Here is a 4414-nt window from a genome sequence, read left to right on the forward strand (position 1 = left end):
CATATCGTTTTCATAAAGGCTGGATAAGACTGAGTTCCCACGAGCAGTGAATAAGAGTTCCTTTCTTTCCACATCCCTGCTAGCACTGCTTGTTCTCATTCTTTGTGATGTGCAGCAATCTCTGTGGCGTGAGATGGTATCTCATAGTTGTTTTGATTTGCATCTCCCTGATAATTAGTGATGTGGAGCATTATTTTCATGTGTCTTGGCCATTTGTATTTATTCTTTGAGAAATTGTCTGTTTATTTCTCCTCCACATTTTTTGATGGGATTAGATTTTTGTTTTCATAAAATTCTGTCAGTGCCTTGTATATTTTGGATATTAGCCCCTTATCTACTGGGTATTGGGTGAATATTTCTTCACTCAGTGGGTGGCTCTTGTATCATGGGCACTATTTTCTTTGAGGTTCAGATGCTACTGAGCTTAATATTTTCTCATCTGTTTATCCCTGCTTTCACTTGTTTGGAGAATGCAGTTTCCTCCTTGAAGTTGCCTTTAGTCTCAATGTCATGGAGTCTTTTACCTACATGTTGTTCTATATAGATTATGGTTTCAGATCTGATATCAAGATCTTTAATCCATTTGTATTTTACCTTTGTACATGGTGTTAGCTGGGGTTCTGAGTTTGCTTTATTGCAAGTGGCTAACCAGTTGTGCCAACACCACTTGTTGAAGAGGCTTTCCTTGTTCCATTTAGGATTTATTACACCTTCATCAAAAATTAACTGATTGTATGTCTGGGAGCATTCTCTGACTAGTCAAGCCTATTCCATTGATCTGAGGATCTGTCTCTATTCTAATACCAGGTTGTTTTGATAATTATTGCTTTGTAATATAGGAATCCTAACCTTAAAAAAATGAATAGTGTACCTTATAATATTTGTATTTTCTTAAGCTATTCCAGTTTTTTCAAGTATTATTCCCCATATACACATTTCCTTGATGGAAGCATTTGGGGTGTTGTCCAGAGGCCCCCCCCCCCCCAGGAAGGAAGGCCTACCATCTGGCTGTTAGAACAACCTTAATTGTCACCTCTTTGGGTATTTTCTCAGCACAGAGAGTAGCCTTGTCCAAAGTGACCTCTCATAAATTTTACTGCCTGGCTATCTTGCCCTGACTCAAAAAAGAGCTGAAGGTTTACCCATCAACTGCAGTTATTCCACTGTACAATCCTTCTTTCCCATAGAAAACTAAAACTATGTCCTCAGCAAATTGCCTCTGCCCTGAGCTTTGCTTTACTTTTAAGAGAAACATTGATCTTAGCTTGAAATCTCAGTGGACTTCAAGATTTTCCTTTTCTTCACAACTAATGCCTGTCAGTTAGCAGAGTTTTCTCTTTTATCCCTTTAATTTGTCTCCACAGACACTTTCCTCCCTCTTTTCCACCCTGCTCCCTCTCACTCTTTCTTCCTTTCTCTCATTCTTCCTTCCTCTCTTCCTCCATCCCTCCCTTTCTTCCTTCCTCCCTCCCTCCCTCCCTCCCTTTCTTCCTTCCTTCCTCCCTCCCTCCCTTTTCCCTCCATTCCTTCCTCTTTTTCTCCCTCCCACCCTTTTCCCTCCCTTTCTCCTTTGCTTCCTTCCTCCCTCCCTCCCTCCCTTTCTTCCTCCCTCGCTCCCTCCCTTCTTCCCTCCCTCCCTCTCTTTCTTCCTCCCTCCCTTCCTTCCTGCCTTCCTTCCTGCCTTTCTTCCTTTCTTCCTCACTTTCTCCCTTCTTTCCTCCCTCCCTCTCTTCCTTTCTTTATTCCTTCCTGCCTTTCTTCCTTTCTTCCTCCATTTCTCCCTTCCTTCCTTTCTTCCTTTTTCCCTTCCTTTCTTCCTTCCTCCCTACTTTCCTTTCTTCCTCCCTTCCTCCCCTTCTGCTCCCTCCCTTTCTCCCTTCCTGCCTTTCTTCCTTCTTTCCTCCCTTCCTTCTCTTCCTCCCTCCCTCTCTTCCTCCCTCCCTCCCTCTCTTCCTCCCTCCCTCCCTTCCTTCCTTCCTTCTTTCCTTCCTTCCTTCCTCCCTTTCTCCCCTCCTCCTTTCTTCCCCCTTCCTTCCTTCCTTCCTTCCTTCCTCCCTTCCTTCCTTCCTTCCTCCCTTCCTTCCTCCCTTCCTTTCTTCCTTCCTTCCTTCCTTCCTTCCTTCCTTCCTTCCTTCCTTCCTTCCTTCCTTCCTTCCTTCTTTCTTTCTTCTTTCTTTCCTTCTTTATTTTATCTTTCTTCTTTCTTTCTTTCTTTCTTCTTTCTTTCTTTCTTTCTTTCTTTTTTCTTTTCTTTCTTTCTTCTTTCTTTCTTTTCTTTCTTTCTTTCTTTCTTTCTTTCTTTCTTTTCTCTTCTTTCTTTTTCATTCTTTCTTTTTTTTTTCTTTCTTTCTCTCTTTATTTTTTCTTTCTTCCTTCTTACTCCCTTCCTCCCTTCCTTCCTTCCTTCCTTCTTTCTTTCTTTCTTTTTCCTTTCTCTTCTTTCTTTTTCTTTCTTTCTTTTTTTTTTCTTTCTTTCTCTCTCTTTCTTTTCTTTCTTTCTTCTTTCTTTCTTTCTTTCTTTCTTTCTTTCTTCTTCTTTTTCTTCTTTCTTTCTTTCTTTCTTTCTTTCTTTCTCTTTCTTTCTTTCTTTCTTTCTTTCTTTTCTTTCTTTCTTTTTCTTCTTTCTTTCTTTCTTTCTCTTTCTTTCTTTTTCTTTCTCTCTTTATTTTTCTTTCTTTCTTTCTTCTTTCTTTCTTTCTTTCTTTCTTCGTTTCTTTCTTCTTTCATTTTTCTTTCTCTTTCTTTCTTTCTTTTTCTTTCTTTCTTTCTTTCTTTCTCTTTCTTTATTTTTCTTTCTTTCTTCTTTCTTTCTTTCTTTCTTTCTTTCTTTCTTTCCTTCTTTCTTTCTTTCCTTCTTTCTTTCTTTCTTTTTTCTTTTTTTTTTTTTTTTTTTTCTTTTTTTTTTTCTTTCTTTCTTTCTTTCTTTTTCTTTCTTTCTTTCTTTCTTTTTTTCTTCTTTTTCTCTTTCTTCTTTTTCTTTCTTTTTCTTTCTTCTTTCTTTCTTTCTTTTCTTTCTTTCTTCTTTCTTTCTTTCTTTCTTTCTTTCTTTCTTTTTCTTTCTTTCTTCTTTCTTTCTTTCTTTCTTTCTTTCTTCTTTCTTTCTTCTTTCTTCTTTCTTTCTTTCTTTCTTTCTTTCTTTCTTTCTTTTTCTTCTTTCTTTCTTTCTTTCTTTCTTTCTTTCTTTCTTTCTTTCTTTCTTTCTTTCTTTCTTTCTTTCTTTCTTTCTTTCTTTCTTTCTTTCTTTCTTTCTTTCTTTCTTTCTTTCTTTCTTTCTTTCTTTCTTTTTCTTTCTTTCCCAATCATGCACTTAGCAATTGATCATTATCCTCAGTTCACCATTATGCTTTTATTCTTTGTTCCAGTTCAGATTGACATACTACTTAGACAACAAAAATAATTGGCTACCCATCCCATCTCCTATCTCTGTTCTTTCCATCTGTTTTGCAAGCATAATCAAGGATCCGCCCTAAACAATTTTTTAATAAATATGGAACGCTTCAAGAATTTGTGTGTCAACCTTGCACAAGGGCTATGCTAATCTCTGTATCGTTCTAATTTCAGTATATCTGCTGCCAAAGTGAGCACCTAAACAAACTTTTGATGTTATGATATACCTGATCAAAGTTATTAAACTGATGGCATTCATTGATATTTAAAACTTTTCCTGCTTCTCTACACTTGGTTACCTCCCATATTTATATGCCATTAGACAAGATCATATAGCTTGTTTTGATCAATGGGATGCATATCCAATGGAGATGACTTCTTGGTGAAAGTAAAAAATGTGTACTGACTTTCTTTGTGTCTCTTATCCAAGGTAAAAATATAGATGGTACTTATGGCACCCCATATTCCTTGATGAGGCCCACATGAAGGAAGCCTCTCATCCATTTGAGGTGAATAAATAGGCATAACCAGAGAGAATCTTCCTTTTATAAATTGCTTGAACTCTTATTTTCAACTTTAGATAATTTAGTTGTCCCTATGGAGATTATAAATGGCAAGCAGACTAAAAATCAAATTTATTTTGCATTTACTGAGACTCTCCTCTTAAGGAACCTCCAACACTAGCTAAATGAATGTCTCTGTTGTTTCTCTTATTCCAGTTACTTTTGATCAGTGTGGTCCAATGTTCAGTAGCCCTAAGAAACTTTCCTTTTCCATTCAAATTGTTTTCTGTTTTCAACCAGATCAATCCTGTATTCACTAGGGTCAAGTGTTCTTTTGGGGGTCATTTGATATCATGTGTACTATCCATGTTATGAATTGACATTCTTTAGTTTGAGGACAGAACTTTGATTTCCCTCTCCCTTGCTCTCAACAAGCAAAATTATTATAATATTTTGCAATCATATAAATGCATGACAATCAAAATGAAGAATATCAATAATAATGTGTATTTCATATAAGTTAA

General features: G+C 36.5%; 1 non-coding gene across 1 annotated transcript; it reads right to left on the reverse strand.

The window, feature by feature from the left end:
* Nucleotides 1–3481: 3481 nt before the first annotated feature.
* On the reverse strand, nucleotides 3482–3585 carry LOC126026864 (U6 spliceosomal RNA). Its single transcript, XR_007502073.1, has one exon. It is a non-coding gene; the product is annotated as a U6 spliceosomal RNA (small nuclear RNA).
* Between the last annotated feature and the right edge of the window lie 829 nt (nucleotides 3586–4414).

The sequence above is a fragment of the Suncus etruscus genome, chromosome 13 (assembly GCF_024139225.1).
Source record: "Suncus etruscus isolate mSunEtr1 chromosome 13, mSunEtr1.pri.cur, whole genome shotgun sequence".
NCBI lineage: Eukaryota > Metazoa > Chordata > Mammalia > Eulipotyphla > Soricidae > Suncus > Suncus etruscus.